Below are 26,467 nucleotides of genomic sequence, written 5' to 3' on the forward strand. Positions count from 1 at the left end.
TGGACTGTGGAGACCCTACTTCGTGCTGCAGTCGGAGTTCAGGTCAACTTCACATGTGTCTCGTTCTGGGACCCAAACTGAAGGGGCTTCTGGGACAAAATCTTCTCATGGCGAACGGCAGAAGCAGAAGAGGCAGGCAAAGACCACGCTCACGTCACAGCCACTCACATTCCTCTGGCTAAAGCAAGCCAAGGCTAAAGACAGCAGAGCTGGGAATAGACTTACCTCGGGGAAGCATGGCAGGGGCAGACAAGGAAGGAACATTGTGTACAGATAATGCAATCCGTGCCCCCCAGGGGGAGTCTGGGAAGTGCCTCTGGGCCACAGGACTGTCCCTGCACAGGGACTGAACCAGGGTGCTGAATCGTCAGCAGTGCTGGGGCGGGTGGGGGAGGGGGGTCTTCTCCGATGACTTTCTTTCTGCTCAACACAACCTTTCTTTATATAAGTTACACATTAAATCCAATTACAGTCCTGCTGACTGAGGACTCTCTCGTAAGGTGACTTTGCCTACTCAGCTCCATAGTTCAGCTCTCCAAGGTGAATCTTCTTTCCCTTACTTCTCTGTTCTTTTGGGATGCCCCACTACTGCTTCCAGGTAGCTCCTCCATGAGAAGGCCAGCTTTGAGGGCAGGGAACATGTCTTAGAATTTGCTATGGCCTGAATGTTTGTGTCCCCCCAAATTCATATGTTGAAACCTGCCCCCAGAGGTGATGGTATTAGGAGGTGAGACCATCAGGAGGCGATTAGGTCATGAGGGCTGTGCCCTCTTGAATGGGACTAGTGCCCTAATAAAAGAGACTCCATAGGGCATCCTTGTCCCTTCCACGGTGCAAGGACACAGCAAGATGACAAGGTCTGTGAACCAGGCAGCTCTTACTAAACACTGAATCTGCCGGTGCTGTGACCCCAGACTTCCCAGGCTCCAGAACTAGAAGAAACACACGTGTGTTGTTTATAAGCCACCCTGTCTGTGGCATCTTGTTACAACAGCCTGAAGGGACTAAGGTCCGTTTTCCAACCATCACAACACAACTATGTGGAATTGAGTATTGGCTTCCAGGAAAACTGATGTGAGAGCACCCATTTTCATTGTCTGTGTCCCCACTAAGCTCACTGAGAAGGGGTGTCTTGATCACCAGGGTACCTGTAGTGCCCAGAACAGTGCTTGACACAGAGAGGTGTTTAAGAAATACTTGCAAGTAAATGAATAAATGAATGAGTCAGCGAATTCTCACTCTTCTCCCCCCATCCATTGCCAGCTGCCAGTAACTTGCCCATCTTCTCTGCCTCTCAGCCTGACAGCCTGAGAATCGTCAAGGACATCCCCTAGATCATTGTCCCTGCCACAACTCTGCCAAACAGGCACTTCTCACAGGAGGACAGAACGGAACGTTCCCTCTCGACACCTTTCCCACTGGTTTTTGCATTTGCCTCCCTCAGACTCAACAATGGCTGATTCAAGGCCATGAGTCATGCTGGCTCTGAGTGTGAATTAATGGGGGCTGTTGGATGGACGTCACAAGAATCACACCCACTGACAAGGTGCTGTTCTCTGTTTGCTCAGAAACCAACAAGAAACGGTCTTCTGGCTATTTAGGGGGCCACAATCCCAGCCCCAGACCCCCCTTCCTCAGGTAATTGTGCAGATGAGCCTCTGCCTTCCTTCCCATGGCACATTCACAACACCTGCCCCCAGCCTCAGTGCACCGCTCTGCTGCGCCACTCAAGGAGGCCATTGTGTCCTGTTCATCTTCGCAGAGTGCCATTTCTGTGAGCAGGCACAGTGCCTGCTGCCCAAGAACCATTCAGAAGCGAGCACCAGAATCTCCACTGACTGCTCTGTTCAGCTTCTACTCATTTTTGCTCCTACTCGTTTTTGCTACACATTCAATAAGTGAGAAAAAGGTGCCCTCTCGGTCTCCAAACACTGATGGGAAGAGGGAGGAGGGTCCCTCCTGTCACAGCACATTTCCTTCCCTGTTCCTTGTTTCTGAAGTTAATTGGTGTCCCCTTGGGTCTGCTGGTGCATTTTTAAAAGCATTGTAGGGATCAGGGGTCACTTATTGATAATAGGAAATCAGATTAAAATGAGAAACAGCTTTTATCCCATGGGGATCTTTGGAGGCCTAGCTGCTCCTTCAACAAGGCAGCCAAGGCGACCGCACTGTGACAGTTCATTGGCTGAATGGCCTGGTTCCTGACATCAAGTCAGTCACTGTCTGTAGCCATAACAGGACAGGGACACAGTTAACTGGCCCAGGTGGGAGCACTTGGTTGAGCCCCTGGGAAGCACAGGATTCCTTTGCATATCAGGCTCACTTTTTTCAAGAAGGAAGAAGAGTCTTACTTCAGGTCAAGAATGGCTAGCATAGCACCCTCAGGTCTCTCGTGATTGGAATGGGGGGAAACGAAGTGTTGGGAGTGTCAGAAGAAATCTCTGCTCCTCTTGGACTCTATCACACTCCTTTCTCTTTTCTAAATGCATGCTTGACACACACAGGAGGCAGCAGCCAAGAACAACAATATCACAAGCATAGAGCACTTTACAGCTTCCATCTTCACACCTGTTATCTCTTTTATTCCTCACTGCCCTTTGCATAAGTGTCATCATGGCGCCCATTTTATAGATGAGAAAACTGAGGCTTGTTGAGGTAAAAGGAATTGTCCATGGCTAACCAGCCAATGAATGGTGAAGTAGAGATCCACTTCTGTCTTGGGTCAACCTATCACATGTGAATCATTTCCACTGACCCCACACAGAAGGAGTGTGATGTTGTGAGCCTGAGACTGTGTTCATACCCAGCCAAGCAAGGGAGGCGCCTCCTGGCTGTGAGCTGTGGGTGCACACTGCCAATGACTACGTATGGGATGCTTGGGAACAAATGCATCAACTTCTCCAAGAGGAGCAGCCCTGGGCCTTCTGTAAAATTGTGTTCATGTTCAGGCTGGTTGCCAAGGGCATGGCTGATTATTTTGCTCTGGCAGCTTGTTGATACCCATTAACTTTGCTATCTAGGAAGTGCGCCCCCAACCTCCCACCAGCGTAGTTCCCTCCACCTCTCCTCAAGTTTTTCCTTATTTCCAGATTAATCCACATCCTGCCACCACAGCAGTAATTGGGGGCAAACACTTCAAAACCTGACACTGTATGTAGATGGGACTTTTTTTTTTTTAATTGCTTCCCAACCAGTGGTGCCCCTAATGGAATCAGAAAACTGAGCTCCTCTTTCCTGTCTTTCAGCTGCATCTTACAGGCTCTTGGCTTCCTTTGTCAGGGGAGTCGTTTTGTTTCTGTAGAGAGTGTCTTGTCTTATGCGAGCCAGGGTTTGGGGGTGGGGGAGAGAAGTTGGCCAGAAATAAAGAGATCTAGGCTCCTTTTGTTCTTTGCAGACAGATGCCTGAGAACTTTCCAGTGCTGGCCCAGAAAAGGAAAGTCTATCTGGTTACAAGACTAGTCTATTAATTTAGTTAAACCTGCAAAGCAAGTTCTTTATCAGATTGTGAGTTTGTTTGTTTGTTTGTTTGTTTGTTTGTTTTAAATAATTACCATAGTGTCTGGCCCTGACAGAAAGGAACTCAGCATCAGAAACAGTTGTGGTGCCAATGTCCTAATGACACAGGGATAGCAGCCTCTACGGAGAAAGACAAATGTCAATTAGCGCAGAGCAGCTTTGTGCTCATATTTTTTAATACGAGCCAGAAATATCTCAAAGCAAAGGACAGTAGCTGTGAGTCAAGGGTTCCCCCCAACACACACACAGTTTTATTTTGCCTGCTCTTAGATCAGCTAAACTAAATAGAAATATAAATTTAAACAGAAGCTAACACACACACACACACATACAGGCCATCATTAGTGGTTCCTCTGGAACTCAGGATCTAGAAACTGTCACGTTCTCGAAAGCTGGAGGGACCTCCAAACATCCAAAAGCTCCTTAACACTATTTCAATATGGTTATCACAGCCTGGGTTCCTCATCCACAGCCTGAGCTCATTCTTCTCCCTCCCCGAACAGAATAGGCATGCCCTCGAGGATTCTTCTGAGAATTTCCTGCTGTCCCTTTGTCACTATTCAGGATCCTGATCACAGGAATGCAGTTTGGACCCCACCATCTTCAAAGACCTCTGCAGTCCTGGCAGCAGCCACAGAAGTGGCATCTTCTCATGTCCTCCCGATGCCTGACACCCAGAGCTTTTCTCCCCCAGGCCTCTTGTAGAACTCCTTCCCTGCCTGGGACTGGGGGTCGTGGAGCCCACCCTGTTGGTGTCCAAGAACCAGGGGTTAATGAGGTGCCTGGATTTCAGTTCTGATGTTGGTGCTGTGTCTCAGGGAGGGTCCTTGCAAGTAGCTCTCCCAGGTTGCCTGACTTCCTCAAGTGAAGAATGCCTGGTGGGCTCCATGCTCTGTGGCATTTCCTTCCCTGGGTTCACCTTGGGAACCTAGTGCGGTACAGACCCTCCAGGAGTGGGGAGCAGCCCCCTCTTCCACCTAAGGCAGAAAGTAATAAAAAGTGGAAGGGAAGCTTCCGCTATTCTCTAAGGCAGAACATCTCCTTGGGGCTAAGTTGTCCCCAGAGTTGTGCTGCTGTTTCTGCCAGGGGAGTTGGCCTAAAACGCAGGAAGGCAAAGCTGCTCTGGAGGAAACCAGGAAGTCCTCACGCTGTGGTGTCGGTGGGACAGACAGACACACGCTGTAAGTGACTCCACCTAAGGATTTATGATGAGGACCAAACAGGCCAGTTACCGCAGGCCAAGGGATCACAGTGACGACTTGAGGAGGAGACACATATCCTGCTCTTCATTCATTCATGGTCAGTCATTCCAGCCCTCCAGCCAGGGAGCCTGTTGTTCAGCCCTTACAGCAGTTAGCATGATGCTGAGTCCACAGTGGGGGGTTAATTACTCTGCTAAACTCAGGAACTGCCAAATAGACTGGACTTAATGCTTGCCAGAGACTCATAGATGCTCAAATGCATTCCTCTTGTTTTGTTGGCATTATTAAAGGTGTACGACCAACCCCCCTATTTAGTATTCTTCTGATGGGATATCAGAGAAACTCTATGAAATATAACTGATAGGAGCAAACCAGATGTAACAGGATTTTCACTGGAAAAATTCCACTTCTTCTGGCCACTGATCTCCAATTCATGCCTCGAATTTTGGACGGTCTTTTGGGACCAGCCTTTGAGGTCTGACTGAGGCTGGAACCAAATAGATCCTGATGCTCTAGAAACTGTCACGTTCTGGAGGTTGGACCCCCAGGTGCTCCCTGCAGCCCGACTTTCATCAGCCTGGTGGTGGGGGCAAGGCCTTCACTCTTTGTCTCTGCTCATTATTTCCACTGAAATCACGAGTCTTCAGAGTATGAGATGTGAATCAGCTGTTCTCCTGGGCTCTGCATATGCATTTCATTGTCTAAAGCCAGAACACAATGTACAAGAAACGGGAAGCCGAATGTCTTAGTGCTTGTCATTCGCAAGGGTCAGGCAGCAGCTCCCCTCACTGGAGGCACCAATGGATCAGGGCATTGGAGCCTGATGCAGCATCCACTGGCCCTCCGAGCCTTCTCGGGAACAGTCCTCCATTGTATGAATTAATTACATTATGTGAAACCACCTGACTCTGAATCCAGTGGTCCTGCCCTCAGAGCAAAAAGAAGGAGGAGCATGCATTAGAGTGAGTTGTGTTCTCCACGTGCTTTGCTGGGCAGCAGCCCAGCCGTATCCATCCCAGAGAGAACCACCAGAGAGACTGAATTCCCTGCCAGCAGAGGCTCGCCCTCAAGGCTCGCCGGAGCGTCACTTCCCTTGGTTCCTGTGAGGGCAGCCCACCAGGGTCACTCCTGTCCCCGGGACTGGGGAGGTGGCATGGCTTAGAAAGCCGTCATGCCACGGCCATCCTAAAGCTGCACACACGTCACCACAGCGGCGACTGTTGTGTCCTGCTCACATGTCCTATGGCAGGCGTGAGCTGAAGCTCATCATCTCAATTGATGCTAGAGACAACCTTGTGGGGTAGAGAGTGTCGTTCCCACATCGCAGACCAGGAGACACAGAAGCTCAGGTTGCTGGTGATCCTGGGAGCTGGACTTCAGCCCAGATTGTCTGCATTTGGCAGACAATTGCGTCTCGCAGGAACCAACCCTGGAAGGGAATGTGCAAAATAAAAAGGGTGATGTGCTAACTCCTGCATCCTCATCCCTGCCCTGCGCCCATGCTGTGCTGTCTGGACACTCCGGAATGTCCCAAGTGCACGGCAGTGCTGAACCATCATCTCCTGACCCAAGGCCATCCCCCATGCCCGTGTCTTCTTTTTCTTTTTTTAATTTATTTATTTACTTGAGAGAGAGAGAGCCTGAGAGAGAGCGCACTAACATTGGGAGGGGCAGAGGGAGAAGCAGACTCCCTACCGAGCAGGGAGCCCAATGCAGGGTTCGATCCCAGAACCCTGGAACCATGACCTGAGCTGAAGGCTTAACTGGCTGAGCCACCTGGGTGCTCCTGTGCCCGTGTCTTTTAACCAAATTTTCTAAGCCTGATACAAATACACGGAAGGCAACCTTGACTCTCTGCTTGACCCCAGCATTCCTCACCTGCTGCCTGTACCACCCTCGTCTTTGACCTGCTCCATCTCATTACCACAGCCTGCCAGACACATTAGGTCCCAAAAAACCCCCTGTCTACAGGCATGACTCTCTGTTTCCTCTACTTTCTCTACTCAGGACATTACAGCCTGGCTTCAGTTTGCCCTTAAAGCCTCATTTACTACCACCACCCCTTCCTACACATACAACCAGTCTTTGTACCCTCTTGTTTTACCTCCGTACCCTAAACATGCCATGCCCTTATCATGGCTTAGCACCCACTCACCTCCAGGGATAGTCAATGATTCTCAGGTTCTTCTCTACCTGGGTGCTCTGCAGCTCACCCTCAAGTGCCTCCCCTCTACCCCCTCAGTCCAAATCTCTCAAAGTTAGGGGCTGCCACCCATCTGCACTCCCCCAGCACTCAGCTTAGGGCCTATCACCCAGGTGCAGCTCAGACAACGAGAGAGATAAATAAACCAGGCAATACAGAAGAGCCTGCGGGTCCTCCCTGAACCCGGACCTGTGTTGAACTTGAGCCAGTTCCTAGCAGTAATGGAGGACGGGGGACTCAGACAGCCTGCAGTGAACTACCAGCTTCCTCTTCATCTGCATCTCATGAAAGTGGAGTCACTGTGCCCTCTGGGTTGGAGGAGACTGGGTGCCTGAGTCTCTCCACCTGGGTGAAGGGGCCTATGGCCGTGACTGCCCAGGGACTGGTGCTGTCAGCTCCAAGAGCACCCTGGCAAAGGTGCCCACCTTCCCCACTTCCCTCTCGCCAAAGACCCCTGTACCTGAACTAATTAGGCAATTGTTAGCCCTGAATAGTTAGCCCTGATGTGCGCTCCCTTTCTGACTCTACAAGTTTGCCAGAATCATGAAAAACGTCCTCCAGAAACCATCGAGAATGCCAAATCCTTTGAGAGCCTCTTCATCTAGTTGCTTCCCTCCGTGAGAGGCTAGAAATACACCCATGCATCCAGTCAGAGGCTCTGCTGCTTCCATGAATATGCAGAGCTGTTTGTTCAGTCCTGTGAACATGGAAAACAAGCCATCAGCATCCCTGGGGGCTCTGCTGGCGGCCCACCAGCATCCCCCACCCAAGCACATAACAGGACCAGACTCCCATGAAACAGGCTTTAGTGAGCTGTCCACCTGAGCAGGGCATGAGCCCTGGCCATCTGAATGGTCAGGGCGATCCCATCCCTTGTGCCATGGGTGACTGTTTCAGATGACACAGGGCTCAGCCAGTCAGCCCAAAGCATACCTGACATTGTCTCAGGAAGGAATGGAAATGTGACCCCGTTTGGGGGAATGACACATAAGGAAAATTTCCTAGAAATATCCTGGGGAAAAACTTCTTTGTTTTTATGGTTTTACCTATGTCAAAAGGAAATATGATAGTGGTTGCAAGGGTTAAAACTCTGGAGGCCCTTTTGCTCCCAGGAGGACATACTCATGTCCTGCTTAAGGACAAAGCTGCCATCCTGGAAGACAGATTCTGAAAGAAAACAGGTTGCTTGATCATGTTGTTGCGCTGCTGAATCAAACCAAGCCTGAAATCCACTTTCTCTCTGAATCTTCCCATTATGTGAGCCACCCCTTTTAGGGGTGGAACTAGTGTGAGATGAGTTTTCTTTTTCTGACAGTGCTACCAGATTCACTCCATCCCGGAAACTCGCTTCCTGTGCAGGTGAAAGCTCCGCCTCTGTGTTGCCTGGAGCCTTCATCTCCCTATCAGTTAGAGTGGTAGTTCATCGACCTTGCAGCGGAGAAGGAGAGTGAATATAGTGGTTGAAAAGTTCCTGGCACATCGTAGGTGCTCAACAAGTACTATTTTCTTCCCTTGACTTAGGCCACTTTAAGAGTCAATTATTCCAAGATTTTGTTAGAAAATGGCAAGAGTAATATTTGCTGTCCTTTCCTGAAATGGTTGCTTTTGGGGTCAAATAAAAGAGATGTGAAGACACTGAGCAATACAAAAGCCTCCCACAGGTTAAGGCATGAATATTAAAGACCCAGAGGGGCTCCATGACTATGATCCATTTAGGCTTTTGCTATTCCTGCTGCCTCCTCTGTGAAGCCCACCCAGACCTCTCCCTCCTCTGAGCTCCCTCAGCCCCTGAGGCTCTCCTGTGACTCTCCTCATAGGCACAGTAACTGCACATTGATGCCTGTGTTCTGACCAGACACTATGAGGACACGTCTCCTTTACCCCATGTCTGATACAGAGGACAGAGGCTGGTCCTCCTCCAAACAGTTCTCAGAGAGAGAGAGAGAGAGACTCCCAAAGCCACTGTGAATGGCACCTTAGGAAAATCAGAAAACCACATCCTTCTGGGCAGCTCTCCATCAGTAGGCACTGGTCTGGCCTGCAGGTGGTTGTCCCGGTTGCCCCATCAATGTCATGGTGATTCTCTGTTGCCATTCTCCCCTGTCATCCACCCGTTTCTTCTCCACGATCCCCACCACATCTCAGTTTCTGCCACATGCGTCTCCTGGTTCTCCCCCTCACTCTCCACACCTCCACACTTGAGCTGGCTCTGGGAGCATTGAACACTGCCCAGCCTCCTGACCCTGTCTCTCCACACATCAGCTCCCCCTCTCCCACTGCAGAAGGACTTTTGCTTGTGGAAAAAAAAAATGATGCTCAGCCTTGGTAGCTCTGAACTCACATTCTCACAGCTTGGCAGCTCAAGAGGAAGGAATACAAATTTTAAAATCCCAGAGATGCACTCTGATTGGCCTGGCTTGAGTCATGTGTCCTCCCCTCGGACCAATCCCTGAGCTAGGGTGCTGTGGTTGGCAGCTCCCACTAGGATGGCCTCCTCAGAAGGATCTGGTCATCCTAGGGAGTGGGTGAGGACTCCGGACAGACAAAAAGGGAAGTCCACTGCACTCCCCAAAACAGGAGCTCTGCTTGGCTTAAGGACTGCCTCACACGGCAGGGCAGGCACCTGTCTTTCCCTCTCTGTGTCCCCACCCTCGCCCTCCCTCAGGGGTGGCAGATGAGAGGGATCACTGGTTGGCATCCCTGTCCTTCCTGGTGCCTCTCCTCACAGGACAGTCTCTCAGCCCAACACTGGCCTGCTCCTTACCCCGAATCCTTTCAGCCTGGCCCCCTGAGGCCTGGAAAAGTTGTGGGTCCTCCCTGCCTGCAAGAAATGGTTGTTTATCTCCAGAGACACAGGTTGCATGTGGAGAGTTGCCAAAAGCAAACTGAAGAAGAAAAAAACCAAAATGAGACACAGAGAGGTCTGATAGCCCAGCAGGGGCTCAGTTAGTGACACTCTCTTCCTCTCTTTGCAGCCAGGCCTCTTGACAACTGAGCCACTGGGAACTGTTGCTGAGTTCTATACCAACCATCTCCCCCATGGCCACTGGTGCCCTTGTTTTTACTCCCATCCTTTGTCGAAATCCTGTTCAAATGTACCTTCTAGGGATGTCAAGGGACTGTGTCACTTACTAGTCCTGTCAGTCTTCAATAACTTATGAACTAGTCCCTCCGATTAGATGATGGGAGAGCCTGAGCTATCCTCCCAAGAGGTATGGGACTCGGAATGCCACTGCATGTAAAGAAAAAGGCTTCTGGGGCAAGAGGTCCCAACTCTGCCATGGGGTTTCTGAGCAGCCAGAAAGCACCTTGAGGATTCAGGAGCTGTGGGGAAGAAGGATGCTACGGAGACGCCCCTGGGTACTTATGTTTGAAATATTCATAATTTTCTGAAGAAGAGGTGACTCTGTTTCTTAAGGAAAAAAAAAAAAAAGAAAGAAAGAGGGGGGGCATGGTCTGGATCTGGATCTGGATCAGAGGCCAGAACGGCAGGAGCTAAAGCAATCCTAGGTAATCTCCAACTAATCTCATCGAACCCCGAGTCTTTCAGTGCTGGGGCCCTGGGCAGGGTAAAGAAAGGTCCATCAGGGTGCCCCACTGCTCTGGGGAAGCCCAGATATGTCACAATTACTCTGAAACCTGCAGCTGCCCACAGTCAGGGTCCCCACAGGCTTTAGGCCTCGAGAAAACGCTCACTGTCATTTTCCATTTACGTAGGTGGGGGAGCCCGAGGAAGACTATAGCAGCAACTAATAGAGGTTTAATTTCAGGAGTACCTGATCCCACCTCCCTATCTGCCCATCTCTGAGTCTTCCTGGCCATAGTCCTCCTGATGTATTGCACTAATATTAGCAACCGGCAGTCATCATTACTGTATTCTTGCTAATTTAATTAAAAACCATGTTTTGCACAAAATAGGTGCAGATGGCTGCAATAAGGAATTAATCACTGCTTTCAGTTAGCGAGACCCAGGGACGCCTGGCCGTGGGAGCACGGGTTACATACGGGTGACCAGTTATGGATGCAGAAACCCTGGGAGGAGAGAAACTGCTCTCATCCTTCCAAGGTCTTGAGTAAGGAAGCAGGCTCAATTAGTAAGGGCCTTTTGGGATTCGATCCCCATCTTCTGGTAATTACAGCAGGGCTTTTCGACAGCATGAAGTTTATTTGCCATCCCACCCCAACCCCACCCCAAAAAGAAGGCAAACCCAAGGAGAGAGGGGCAAGTGAGTACTTCCTGTGGGCGGCTGTCAGACACACAAGTCGGGCTCTTTCCTCTCATTGATTGTCTGCTCTGCCACCCTAACACCCACACTTTCCTCTGCTGGGTACAGGTACCTTCCTCCACGCGCCTGCCTTCCTGGCCTCTGGGTACCAACGCGGATGAGCAATTACCAGGTTCCTGGCCATTTGCTGAAGCCGCTAATATCAAGTCTCATCAATGACCATACTTCCAGGAAGCCACAGAAAGCTCTGTCCCCTGCCGCCTGGAATTTCATTTGGCTCTGGCACCAAAACCATCTAGAAGGGGATCAGTGGTGTGTCTAGGCACTTAAGCCATTTGTGGTAAGAGGATCCGGATGTGCAAATGGCTGAGTTCCCTGATATTGGGTTGTTTTTTCCACCAGATGAAAAACAGATTTTTTTTTCAACTGGCGGCAGCTCCATTCAAGTAATGACAAAACGAACCTATGGTGGCGCATTATATACACCGTAAGTCTTTAAAAGAGAAGACTTGCTTGTGTGAGGCCCTGCGTGGCGACATGTGGCGTCTGATGTTTCTGTTCAGTAGCCACTGGACCCCTTCTGCATGGGACTGTCGGGGGTGGGCCGAAAGGAAACGCATGAAGAAGGAACACCACAAGGCAAGAAGAAGGCAATGGCGCACTAGGCTGAGATTGCCTCGGAGACCCACAGCAAGGAGGGCCTGGCGAGGATAGGGACAAGGGAGTCCTGCCAAGGAGACCTTCAGGACAGGCCAGATCCGGTGGGGGCTGGGAGCAAAGGCCCTCCCCCATCACCTGTTACCTGAGCAGTAACCTGGGTGTCAGGCTCAGTAGGCAGGTGGAAGGGATGAGGCCAGAAGCTGGGAGGCCACTTAGGAGGTTTCCTTATGGAACATTGATTAAGCTCCTACTGTGTGCCGGCAACTTGCTGAATCCAGAGGTGGGACAGAGAGAAGACAAGAAAAGATGGACCAGATCCTGCCTCCCCAGGGCTCTCTTCTCAGATGGTAATCTGGGGAAACAGCTGTTGTGATGCATCCTGAGGAAAATAAACAAAAGAGAAGAAGAAGCCGGAAGCAGGAGCCAGCCCGCGTGGGTGTTGGCTTTACTCCAGCCAACAGTGTAAACAGAGTGAGATTAAGATGTTCAAAGGGCTTTGGATCCATTCCTTAAACCATGCATTTCCCTTCCAGAATGTGTGCAAGCCCTGGGAGTACAGAGCACTCCAGAAACAGGCGTGCAACCCTTCCTGTCCATTTGCACAGCCTCCCTGTCTCTGCTTCCTCTCCCCTTCACTCTGGGGCATACTGATGAAAGGGACAGGGAGCTTCACTTTCTCTTTCAGTGAACTGAGTGTGCTTCCAGAGCAAGTTCTGAGCCTTTTCCCCCTGCGCCTGATTTTATTTTTTTGAAGCTCACACTCCTACTAGGAAACCCGGCTCATGTGGATGCCCCACGTGGGCAGAGGTGTTTTAAATGCCATGTAGACAGAGCACAACTGAGCCATGTCTGGACATCGTACGTTTTTAGCCATGTAAAAAGAGCAGGGCTTTGTTGGCGCTGCGGGGATTAAGTTTCAAATCTGTTAGATCCGAGATCTCAGCAGCTGCCAAGGCAAGTCACCCGGTTAAATAGCGACTCTACAAATAGATCGCTGCCAGGAACTCCTCCCAACAGTGGGGCTGTGGGAAGGCTTCGATGCAAGGAAAGGGGGGAGCCTTTACTTCTCTTCTCCTACATCCACACCAACACCCTGGGTCACCACAGAGACCGCAGGACACGTACTCGCTCTGGGCGCCTCTGCCATTCGGGAAGGGTGATTTTGGCACAGGCGCCTGGAGTTCATTTACGCCTTTGGTTTGTGAATGGATGGTTTGGCGGCTTTGGGGCACCTCTAGTTGAGGACATAAGAAGGAGTGGGCAACTGGCATTTTCAGGCTAACCGTTCAGGCTAAAGCCTGTTTGTCCCCAGCGTGGGGGCCGGTTGTGCAAAAGAAAGTCCTCTTGGCCACATCAGCCTCCCATGACAGGAACTCCTGATTCCGTTTAGGAATATGTGTGGGAATATTTTCCCCTTTGGATGAAAAGGGGAAACCAGCTGGGTGTACTACAGCTCTGTACTACAATTCAGTTCAACTTAACTCAGAAATTCTGTGCCACCTGGAGTTAGCACAAACCCCAGAAGTTCTGGGCTCCCCAGAGCTGCTCTGGTTTCAGATACCAGCCATGCTGTAGGGACCCCCAAGCCACTCATACTTCTGAGCCACTGGCTACAGATTTGAGGGGTTTCCACAACACCCTTGAATTTGATAATTCTCTGGAACGACTCATAGTATTCAGTGAGTTACGGAGTTACCTATTCTCAGGAGAGGTAAAGACACCTATGTCGTGTAGCCACGGGCTAGTTGTACTCTTCCGCATGTGCACCCATGGCTCCACCTTTCTCGATGAGATCAGAAAGACTCACACGTGCTTTGAAATTCTGACAGGTCTGCATGCTGTCCAAAGACCCAAGGAACTGCCAGAAGTGATACAGAGATTTCCCCACATTTCATACGATCACAAGAGGAGTTGGTCCCCAAGCTTGCATTTAATTCTGCTACCTTGGGTCTTGAGCTATTAAAACTTTATAGAATTCTTTCACAGCCTTCCCCTGGGACCTTCCCATGCTGGCGGGTGCTGCACTTCAGAATTTATGCTCTTTCCTTTCTGAAATTGAAGATTTCATGTCTTTCCTTGCCGCATCTCACTTGGGCCAGAGTAGAACAAATTACCTTGGCAAAATACATCCTTACCAACTGGTAACACTGCAGGAAAGAAACTAAATCCACACTTGAAATAAATCAGAGTAGAATATTTTGAAGATCGTCCAGAAACAACACGCTACTGGCTAACCCATTATATAAATACAGCTATGTCTGCATGTGCGATCTCGGGGTGAGGACTCACCCCGCAGAGGCCCCAGGAGTTGGCCTGGGAGACACAGGCCTGGAGAGGAGGACAGATGCCACGGAAGAGCCGGAATTGGAAGAGTAAGGGCTTGCCTTTGGGGAAGGGAGCAAGCTTCCATCCTACTACTGGTTATTTTGAAAAACAGTGTTCAACTAATTCAAATTTCTGGTTATTGATTCTAAACTTGTTTCCCCAAAAACAAGCCAAGAAGGGGGCACCTGGCCTGAATTCAGCTAGGTTTTCTTTCAAAATATTCTTCGCAGAGGTGACCTCAGACTCCAAAATGAATCTCCCTTATGGGAGCAGAAGAAGAAAACAGGAAGAGGGGTGCCTGGGTGGCTCAGTGGGTTAAGCCTCTCTGCCTTCGGCTCAGGTCATGATCCCAGGGTCCTGGGATCGAGCCCCGCATCGGGCTCTCTGCTTAGCGGGGAGCCTGCTTGCTCCTCTCTCTCTCTCTCCCTCTGCCTGCCTCTCTGCCTACTTGTGATCTCTCTCTCTGTGTCAAATAAATAAATAAAATCTTGGAAAAAAAAGAAAACAGGAAGAGGGGCAGAAGAAGACCCCATGTAGTTTCCCCCACGGCCCCATAGCACCTTCTCCTCAGTTGACCCCCAACACTTCCATTGGAGAGGCATCCAGGTCACTGTGATGGTCATCAGACAGATGAGGAAACCAAGATTAAGAACTTTTGAATTCTTTTCCTTCATAATAGTATACAAGGCTCATGGGGCTTTAAAGCTCTACAAATATTCTGTGGGTGCCCCTCCTTCAGTACTTCCTATAAAGCCCATTTGACCTGACTGGACTTTTTCCAACCCACTCCCTTATGAAATGACAGGATAATGAAAGGAACTTATTGGAACTTGGGGGATATTGAATTTGTTACATGAAATGGCCAGGGTACATTGGCCCAGCCTCCTCAGCCATCACGCAGAGGTCATCTGGATACATGACCATGACTTAGATGTTTGTAACAAAGATGTGCTCTGTGGGAAGAGGCAATTTCAGACTTTCACGAGTCATAAACGCCTCCCTCCAAAAGCACATCTTAAACTTTTTGGGAAATACTTCAGTAAAAAGAACCATAATCCTCACTTGGAACTGAATTTTTTTTTTTTTTCTGGAAGTATAGCAGCTCTCTCATGAATCATACTAATTCTACTCTAAAATTATACTTGACCCTTCAAAGGAGTTGGTCCAACCGCATACCTCCAGACCATGATTCAGCCCTTCTGAGTGCTAAAAATGTAATTTTGCTCTCCAACAGTTTAAAACAAATTGATGTATTTATATCCTACCAATCTGTAAGCTCTCAGGGTGTGAATTGGTTGTTTACTTTAAAGAGCAGACAAAAGTAAGAATTTGTAATAGTGGTTCTTCTGCTCTGAAGGCTGGATGCCAAGAGCAGACAGAGCCCTCTGGGATCATATAATCTACTTCCGGTAGTTGTGAGGAAAGCAGGTGCCCCTTGCGCCCGAGGAGGGGAAAGTCCTGCCCCCTCCTGCCGATAACTGCGGACTTGTCCCTGCATTCATCAGATGAGCTCCGCTGTGTGCTTAGAGCCCAGGTTCCCTGGCTCCCCGGCCACCCAAGCCCAGACACAGGAAGCTTGATCAGAAGCACATAGGAACTGACTCTGTGTTTATAAGCAGAGATCCCTGCAGCGAGGCTAGGTCCCAGCCAGGGGCTGCAGGGCACAGACGCTCACAGCAGTTAGCATAAACAGACAGGGCCCAACTGGCCCAACTGCTTTCCCGCAGGACAACAATCTGGACAGCCTGACAAACAACTAATGTTTCACTTACTTTTCTACAAGCTGAGCCATATCCAGAGAGTTTAATTAACATAAAATATTTGAACAGCGATTTTAACTTTCACTCATGTGTGCCGGGTCTGACCTGATTGGCCAAGTGTTGCCTTTTATTTTTCTCCCTCAGCTGTTTGGGTCATATCTGTCATTTGGTGAAAAATGGAGTCACACACTGAAAGTTGTATTTTTTAATAAAAATGGATTTGTGATCTGGGGCTTACTTGTGTTCACAACTTGTATTTGCAACAATACAATAATTCATATGTCAGAAAACAGAGCTGCCGCCCCACAGCTTGCGAGCCACCTACAAGTGTCATACTCAGTTTATGAAACGCCACACTGGGCCCTGCAGGCTTGCTCACCTGGACACAGGGCAGCATGACAAAGCAGATGAGGACATGTGCTTCAGAAGAAGTCTGTCATTTAATGGAGAGACTTGGGTCTGGAACCAGAGGCCTGACAAGTCAGGCTTGACTCTGGGCTTTGTGATGGCCAGGCCCCAAGGCTTCAAGTCTGTCACGTGCCACTGAGCTTCAGGGTCCCAGGCAGGGCTGACACAGGGTCACAACTGCAGATCGGTCAGCTGGCAGAGGTCTGGAAATGGGGGTGATGCTGGATTTCTGCTCAGAAGGGCTGTCTAGTGGCTGAATAATGCTCCCGCCCAAATTCACGTCCACCCAGAACCTCAGAGTGTGACCTTATTTGAAAACAGGATCTTTTCAGATACAATTAAAATCATACTGGATTTGCATAGGCCCTGAATCCATCATGACTGGTGTCTTTAAAAGAAGACAGACACATACACACAGAAGAAGACCGTGTAAAGAAACAGATGGAAGTGATGCATCCACAAGCGACGGGATACCAGTGATTGCCAGGAGCCACCACAGCTGAAGTCCCTGGAAGGACAAGCATGAGCTTGGCCACGGTCGCCAGCTGACACCCTGGCGAGCAGTGTATCCCTCATAGACCACATGGAGATGTTCTGAATGGACACACTCTGCTGAGCCAGTGACCACGGCCTCCAGCCAGGAGCAGCAAGGCGCCAGGCTCACAGGAACGAGAAAACACATAGCAAGCCCGGAGAAGGAGGAATCAGAGGGGCCAGGCTTCCGAGTGGCAGCAGCTGATTAACTGTCCACCCTGAATGAGCCCAGTGTGGGGGAATGAGTGTCTCCAGCATTTCCTCATGTCCATCTCATTCCATTCTGGATGCAGAGCCTCAGGGAAGCCTGTGCCTAGTCCCGTGGGGGGCGAGGGTGGCCTGCGCGCCCCTTCACTGAGAATCAGCAATCCGGCTTCCCCAGGGTGGGCAGGCCCAGATTTGCCTCTCCACCCAGATGGTGCTGTGGGGCAAGGTGGGAGATGATTCCCCAGGGGGAGCCGCAGGCCTGTTTGGGGGAGGGGATGGACTCCAGGGGCCAGAAATGAGTGCCCAACCGGCATTGGGCATTGTCCTGCAGAGTGGGGACTGGAAGTTGTGACATGCATGGTCTGCTCACTACCGTGGGCACCTATGTCTACCGCCTCCCCCACCCTTCTCTTGAAGCTGGGCTTGCTGTGGGGTGTCCGAGCCCCTGGGGGATACAGCATCACCCAGAGGGCAGAGCACAGGGTGCTTCTTCCTGGTTTAGCCCTGTCTGGCACCCGCTGATTCTGCAGGGCTCAGCTGGTTCCAGAGATGGGAGGCCGGAAACCAGGCGGGGGGTTGGCAGGAGGACTTTAGCCATGGCCGGGGCAGCCACCGCTCTTGGACAGGATCAAGCATGCCTGCTGCCCTCAGCTCTTCAGAGGCCACAGAGGCCTCAGGGCCAGGAAGGAAGGGACAGAAGCTTGCCCAGGGCCTGAGGCCAGGGTGGGAACCAGTCTGCCTGGGGCCCAGGCCAGAGCAACAGGAGATTCCCAGCAGTAGGATAACAACTTCCAAACGGCCGCTCAGCCGTCGTTCTCCCACAGATGGAGGAGGAATGTGCAGTGGACCAAACAGCATTAATTAAAGTGTGCTTTAGCAAAGGCACAGTTAAAATCTAAACAAACAGTGTGTGCTAAGTGCAGGAGTTTAAGGCAAATGGGCTCACAGTATCTCTTTATTTACCCAACACCTGTGACCTGGCAGGCAGGCGTTCTGCTCCATGCTGGGAACCGAAACCTGCCCGAAGGTACAGCCATCTGAAGGCAGAGACTTGACGCGTTTACACCTGAGCACCATGCCTATGACAGGGCCTGTGCCTTGTGCATGGTGGGTGCTCAGGAAACCTTAGCTAAATGTGCGAATGAATGAACACATGAATGAATGAGTAAAGAAGCCTGATAGAGGAAACAATCTAAGCATCTAAACGCGGTCAGGATGGGATGGGGGCTTTGACCTACACAGGAGAAAGCAGTCAATTCAATTGTGAGCAATCCAGTAAGACTGCCTAGGGGAGGCAGCACTTCTTCTAAGCCTGAAGATTGAGTAGAGCTTTGGGGACTGGAAAAAGAGGTCGCAAATATAAATAAATAAATGTTACATATGTATTTACCCAGATGTGTTTACCCAGAAGCAAGAGTGATATTTCTGAGGAACTTGTACAAGGCCAAATGTAATCAGTTTCTAGAACACTAAAGCACTTTTGTACACGACAGAAGAGAGGCACCAGGATTCCCCAGAGGAAGTCAGGGGTGGGGGCCAGAGTTTGGCCGGAGGTTCCAGGGTAAGGTCTAGTCCCTGTCCCTCTGCTGATGGGGCATTACAGTGAGGGGTTAGATTGCTTTCCCTTGGGAGTGGGGGAGGATGCACAGAAAGACCAGAGCCTCAGGGGTCCTTTCCTAGAGAAGGGACCCATCACAGGCTGAGGGGCACACCCTAGGTCAGTGCAGGAAGGAGCTTGGCCTCTGTGGGCCCAAGAAAGCACATGAGTGGGGGGTTCAGAATGGCAAGAACTAGCATTACTGGACAGTGCCCTGTGCCTGGTACAGTCCCGGGAACTTTGCCCTTTAAAAGCCCTAACTGGAGAGGTAAGTTCCTTCTATTCCCAGCTTCCAGGAGAAAATATGGAAGCTTAAGAGACAACATCACTTCACCAGGCCCATCCATGTGGGGAGGAAGGAGCTTGGACTTCCATCCAGAACCTTGAGACCAAAATTCATGAACTTTCTAAAACCAGATAGGTGGCAGTGAGTTGCCACTGAGAGGAGAGGGAGGTGGCCCCAGCTTTTGGAAGGAGCCTGTGCAGAGGTGTCAGAATCCTGCCCTTGCCAAGCAAGCCTTCTGCTCAATAGATTACTGTCCTCCCAGACTGGACCAGACACGGGTCCCAGAGGGAGTGGCCTGGGGCAGCTGAGCTCAGTGCTTTTCTGTCCTGGAGCAGCCCCAGCCCCTGCCATTTCTCCTCAGGACAGACCTTTGAATGGGACACTGTTCCCTTGGGGTCGCACTAGCCTCCTGGATCCCCCAAACTTCTCCAGGATTGCAGTCACACGAATAAATCAAAGTGGCCATTTCTGTGTTGGTGGGGGAGAAAAGAGGGGGCAGATTCCAGGGGGGTTTCAGGTGAAAAATGACAGTGTTCCCAAGTGGGCCTGCCACTGAAGTATAAATGTCCAGGGGGTTATCACCCTTGGGAAGGCTGGGCCATTGTCTGTCCCTCCAGGTGGCCCGTATCCCCCTCCTGTCACCCAGCACTCCTCAGGGGCTTTTAGAGAGGGGTCGGCTTTTGCCCTGAGCTCTGGGATCATGGGAAAAAGTAAACCCATCAGAGAGAATATGCACCTACCCTCTATCAGTGTCTTGTGAAAGGATTTTCAAGGTAAAATAGTGACTCTCCTACAAATATAAAAACAAACGTGTCAGAGATCTTACGTCACTCATCAGTTAATGAGGGAACCAGTAAGATGTCACCAGTGGTTTAAAGGACCACTGACTGAATCCACTAACACATGCAAAACAGTGGTGTCCGGTTTGGGTTTCTTGGACAAGGATCATTTGCATGGTTATCGGTTTTCGATGACTGGCAGAGCCTGAAAGAACAAAGACGAGGAAAGGCAGATAGCGGAAGGGTGAGCTAGCCCGGCCACTCCGTCACCTCGCTTGCCTGATGAGCTGCGCCCACAAACTGCCGGCAGGCCTCTCTGCGCCCCACCTTCTTCTGGGCACAGACCCCCATTCCGCCCCTGTCCTGCGTCGTCATCGCCTTTGTGACGGCTACTGGACCATTCCCAGCAGCATAAAAACAAGCTGTTACGCCTCCCACCTAAAATCAGCAAAGAAACGTTTTTAAAGAAAAAGAAAAATTCCTTGATCCCACTTCCTCTGAAAGCTACACTCCTTGTCTTTGCTCTTCTTTGGGGTAAAACCCTCAGAAGAGTTTTGGGGACTCTGCTGGACCTATCCCGGCTTCCCTGCTTGAGCCCACCTGACTGGATTCGGCTGCCACTTCCCTGAGGTGCTTGAATTTGTCCCCCTGTGCCCCCACGACAAAGTACCACAGATGGGGGGCTTAACCAACAGACATTTTTTTCTCACAGTTCTGAGGCTGGAAGTCTGAGATCAAGGGGCGGTAGGGTTGGCTTCTTCTGAGGCCTTCCTTCCTTGACATGTGGACAGCTGTCTTCTCTCTGGGTCCTCCCGTCGCCCCTCTGTATATATCTGTGTCTTGATCTCCTCTTCTTATCAGGACACCAGTCCTACTGGATTAGGGCCCACTCTAGTAACCTCATTTTACCATAATCACCCCTTTAAAGGCCCCTCAGGACAGTCACATTCCAAGATCCTGGGGTGTTAGGGTTTTGACATCCGGATTTGGGGAGGACATGATCCAGCCCGTCACAGTTGTCAAGGACAACAATGATCCCGTGAGTACACAGCCTCAGCCCCTAAAAGTAGCTTCCCTGCCCCCTGAGCTGGTTCCTTCAATTCTCTTTGATTTCTTGGCTTCGGAGTGCCTCAGGGCTCAGACCCCGGCCCTCTTCTCCTCTTTATACACTCTTGCTTCCTTAACCTCACTCGGTCTCCTGGCTCTAAATTTCATCCCAAAGTCCAGACCCATGTCCAGCCTCCTGCTGGGTATCTCACAGTGAATGGTCCAATGGACATCTAAACTCGACCTTTCCAAAGCCTTAACCTTGACTTTCCATCCCAGACCTCCCCTTAAATCGTGTTGACAGTGGCCAAAGTCTTCGGTCATCTTTGATTCCTCCCTTCCCTCACACCCCACGTCCAGTCTGTCTGGAAATACTCTTGAAAATACATCCAGAAACCGTCACCTCTCACCACTTCATGGCAACCACCTCAATCCAGGCCATCATCATCCCACACCTGGATTACTGTGCCCTGCTGTTAACTGGCCAGCCTGCTCTGTCCTTGCCTCCCCCTACAAAAGATAATGTCATTCCTTTTATCAAAACCCAGCAGTGCCTCCCAGTCTCATTTGGAGTGAAAATTCAAATTCATGGTTTCTCTCAGATGCCACCTTGCACCTGAAACACACCAGGCACACCCCGGCCACAGGGCCTTTGCACTGACTGTCTCTCTGCCTGGACACTCTTCCCCTGGATCTCTATTTGGCTACTTCTCTTGTGTTCTTCAAGTCTTTGTGCCAGTACCACCTGTGCATCGAGGCTTCCCCGATAGCCTTATTCAATATCACAACCCCTTCCCGGTGGCCACCCTTCTACTTGGGTACACTCTCAGCTCTTATCCAACTCGGCTTTTCCTCTTCCCATAGCACTTGGCTCCTCTAGTCTGATACAGAAACTCCTTATGCATTCTGCTTTTTGTTTACTGTCTCTCTTCCACTGGAATGTAAACCCTCAAGTGAGGATTTCATTTTTTGGTTCACTAGTGTCTCCCAAGCACCTAGAACAGAGTCAGCACCCAGATCCTTCCCTGGTTTCACACAGTGTCTTTTCCAACATAAGAAGGCATTTGGTTTCCTTGCCTCTGCACCACAGCCCTGTGCCCCATCTCCCGGGAGGGACCCCTGAGGCTTGGCAGGTGACGTGACACACCCAAACCAAGGTCACCAAGCTGGGAGGACAAAAAGAATCCAAACCCAAGATTTGGTTGCCCCCAGCCTGCAGTCTTTCCCCAAGAGGTGAGAAGGTCTTGGAGAGCAGTACCTGAGTCAGGCGTCTTAGGTCTGCCCTGTGTCACCTCCTTCCATGTCCTTGCCACCCCCCTCCCCGACTCCGCGGCAGAGCCTGCGGATCAGATCAGAGGGTGCAGATGTTGACAGAAGCTCATATTTCTACCAGGAAAGGCGGGCTCCGTCGCCATGGGAGAATTTAATCTCAGAGTGGCATGCTCTTGTCCAAGACGATGTCCAGGCAGCCTGCAACCCAATAAGGGCTCTGACCCAATTAGCCTCGAAGGTCTGCAGCACCTGGCACGAGATTTGGGGATGGCTGGCAGCAGCAGCCGTAATCCCATCCAGAAGAAGGAAAAGAGAGAAAGAAGAAATGTACTAATGCAACTGATAACTGTCCACTGCTCTCAGCGTGCTGGCACTTGGGCTCAGGAAGAAGAATTCGCAGGACCATGGCAGGGAACACGGCTTGAAAACCTCCAACCCAGGCGAATACTCCTGGGTGCTAGTATTTGCTCCAGGAGAGGCCGGAAATGTGTGTTTTATAAAATGGTCGTCAGATGTGGATGGGTGAAGCGGCCTGCATAACCGCCACCCTGGGGTCTGTTCAGTTCCATGCACAGACACAAATTCGGCTGTGTGCCTGAGGGACCCACAGTTATTTGGAAAAGATCCCTTGGGCTCACTTCTAGTTACTAGGGGACTAGAGAGCTGAGGGGTGGGGGAGGGGGTGGGGACACCAGGGAGGGATGAGTATGGCCTTGACCTCTCCCAGCTCTACACTGCCCCTTTTCCAACCACCCCCCACCCCACCTCACACCACCCTTGCCACTAGCGGCTTTCTTCTGCCTCTGGTGCATGGTGCCTCCCCCTGCTGGCTACTGGAAATAAATGCTTCCCCAGAACTAGGCAGGTGCAGATGAAAACCCTGGTTTCCTTCTGCCCACAGAGGAAGGCTCAGCCTTTCACAAGACTTGAACCAGGTGATTCAGGAAAGCTGGTGGGGGGGGAGTCGTTAGGAACCATACAAACAGGTTCATTTCAAATTGCGGCTTTTGGATCCCACAAAAACTGCAGCCAGTCCCAAACGGTGGATTCCACCTAGCTGGCACCTCTCTGACCGGGTTGGGAGGCCCCTGGCACCTTGATCTCTGGGCTCAGAGCTTATCTGGTGATTTTGTGGCTGGTAACCTGGAGCCTGATGGGGACTCAGAGGCCATCTGAGAGGCAGCACAAGAAGGGGCTCCAGGCACCTTCTATGATAATCGGCTTTTACGAAGAGATTGTAATGCAGCTTCCTGTACTGCCTTTTGGAAAATTTTCAAAGCAAGGAAATGCAAAGAATCTATTTTCCTACTTAGAACCTGCATTTGTTTCCTGGGGGTGCCATAACCAAGAGCTACAGGCTGGGTGGCTCACACAACAGAAATTTATGGTCTCTGATTTCTGAAGTCTAGAAGCCCCAGATCAAGGTGTTGGCAGGGTTGGTTTCTCCTGAGGTCTCTGTCCTTGGCTTATACATGCCATTTTCCTCCCTGTGTCTTCCCATCATCTTCCTTCTGGACGTGTCTCTATGTCCAAATTTCCCCTTTTCGTAAGGGCTACAGTCATACTGGATTAGGTAGGGTCCATCTTAATGACCTCATTTTAACTCAACCATCTACAAAGACCTTATTTCCAAATAGTTGCATTCTGAGATTAGCTAGGGGGTAACACTTGAACATATGAAATTGGAGTGGGGACACAATTCAACCCATAACAAAGTCTGAAAGTGGGGAAAAGATAGATGACATGAACACACAAGTTAGGATCCCAATATGTGATCTGCTGTCTGTGAGCAGCCCCCCTCCCAGTCTGGACAAATACAATAGTGGGATGTTCATGGTATACGCTTCAAGCGCAGGCTCCAACACCTGGGGTCAGTCTGGAGCCCTTGGGCAAGCCCAGGCTCCTTTCTGCACTGGTGGGTCTGCTTCGGAAAATGGAATAACTCAACCTCAAGGGGGTTTTCACGAGGCTCACAGATGAAAACTGTTCATGGAAATTTTTGGAACCATCAGAACTTTTACTTGGCTTCACAGGAACTGGTTGCCCCTGAATGACCAGGCTGGAAGAAATATGTCTGTTCTGGGCACAGGGACCATCTTCACAGGAACAGGAGACATGTGGGTTGATTTGACCCAACAGCCAGTTCATCTCCACCATTTTAAGATGACTTGATACCCCCCAAATGGCCCCGGATTGAGCAATTGTTTTAAAGCTGTGACGAAGTTTAGGATGAATGGAATTGTCTGGAACATCTATAAAGGGAATCCAGAAAGCCCAGGCAGCCGATCATCAGAAGATCATGCTCGGGCTCTCTGGATTGTCTGCCCAGGGCAGCTCAGGCCTCTGTTTGGCATCTTGAGACCTGTTAAAAAGGCTGCTGTGGTTTTCCTGTTGACAAGGCAGACTGAATAAAGGATAGAAATATAGGAGGACTGTACCCATGAGGCAGGGTTATCGGTGAAGAAGAAACGTCAGTGGATTTCTGGAAGATAAGGAAATGGATGGGGCCATGTGGCACGATAAAATGGGAGAAGCCAAGACACAGGAGCCTGCATGGGAGCACTTCAGGCCTGATGGGGGAGGGAGTAAGAGGAACATCAAGAGTGTGCCCCCCCAGCTCCCCTCCCAAGCCCCCCCACTCACAGCGCAGGAAGCCCAGGCAGACCATGGGGCCATCAGGAGAGAGAGAGACATTGTGTTCAGAACTGCCTTCCTCCAGTGCGAATCAGAGCACCAGGGGCCGACCTCCCACCCACCCTCAGAGGGAGCCCAGTTGTTGGCACGCCTTCCCGGGGTTCAGAGAACAACAACAACCCTGTTGTTCAGGGAACCAACACAAGAATTAAAAAAAGAAGAAGAAGAAGAAGAAGAAGAAGAAGAACATAACTATCACTCTATGGGAGAGGCCAGGAAACAGAGAGTGGGGTGAATCACCTAAATCCTCACAGACCCTAATGGGATCAGTAGTTACTCCCTAAACTTGGCAATTGAGGAAGCAGGAGAAGAGGCATGGCGTCTAGCAATCCAGCCCCTACCCCAGGAATCACCACCGACAGAACAGGGAGTTGTCGTAAAGTGAGTAGGATGGGGGTAGGAATGGGCCAGGAAACTGCTGCTTTTCACCCCACACTCTTCCACTCGGTCTGATTGATAACCAAGCACCTATTTTGTTGTAAACTGTTTTTGTAGGTTTTTTGAAACACGAGAACATTTTCACAAGATTGATGGGGCCTGGGCACCAACCATGATGGAGAAATTTACTGGCTCCCCATTTTCAGACACTGTTGGCAAACATCTGCCCCAAAGACATTAGCCTTCCCCTATCCCCGACTCAAGCTGAGGCAAGTGAATTTATGTGCCAATTTGGATAGAAAAGATGGAGAAGGGGTGCAGGCTGAGGGGAAAGAGCAGAGCAAACATTTAAACAAACATTTAAAACTTGGACTAGTCAATCCACCTTATATTTATTCTTTAAAAATAAAAAAAGGACAGTGCTGGTAAAGCCATCCTGAGAGCTCACAGGGTGTGTCCAAAGGTGACAGTTTGGTGAGTGCAGATAGAATCCGGAAGGCCTTCTGAGAGGTGTTCTGGAACTTTCTTTGCATCTCATAGGCTAAAGAATTGATCAGGACCACTAAGGGGGCAAAAGAAGAAAAATAATTACAAATTCATGAGTCAAAATTCTGTGTTCTATTTCTATTCTAGAGGAATTTATTTATTTATTTATTTATTTATTACCTAAAGCAAGAACTTTCTCCACAAGTACATGTGTGAGCAAATGCTATAAAGTTCCCCAGCTGAACAAATTGCCAGTCCGTACATGCGGCTGCCTTGACTGCAGGTGGAACATCTTATTTAATTAGATAAAGATTAGATAAGTGAGAACAGAGGGGCAAGAAATGTCTCTGCAAATTGCCTTTCTTGCATAGGCCTGCATCCTACTGTAGTTTGCCTTTTAGCTACATTCACACCAGACATAAGACGCCACTGGCTCAGGAGTGTGAGACTAGAGAGGTGAGACCATTGCTTTTCTCATCCTGCCCAGCCCACACTGTGAGGTTGGAGTTCCCTAGAGACGAGACTAGGCCCACCTTTAGCACGGTCTGTCTCCTAAGGCCAATGTCTACACTGCAGATGACTCACTGCAGCAGGGGAAGGAAAGACTTTATGGGTCCCGAGTGTTGGGTTTCTGGATGCTGGGTGTTCATATCCTGTCCTGGGACATGTTTAAGATGTGTAGACTTGCATGTGTAGGAAAACACACTGCACCAAACACTCATCATCACAATCACCCTAGAAGGGGGAATAGGGAGGAATCAAGATTTTAAACATGAGACTCTCTATACAGAAGAGCCGATGGTGTAAGTTCCAGTCCAAGCCCAAAGGCAGGAGAACCTGATGTCTTCCTCCTGGAAGAAAGTCAGACAAAGAGAGTTCCCTCTTAC

The sequence above is a fragment of the Meles meles genome, chromosome 21 (assembly GCF_922984935.1).
Source record: "Meles meles chromosome 21, mMelMel3.1 paternal haplotype, whole genome shotgun sequence".
NCBI classification, from domain to species: domain Eukaryota; kingdom Metazoa; phylum Chordata; class Mammalia; order Carnivora; family Mustelidae; genus Meles; species Meles meles.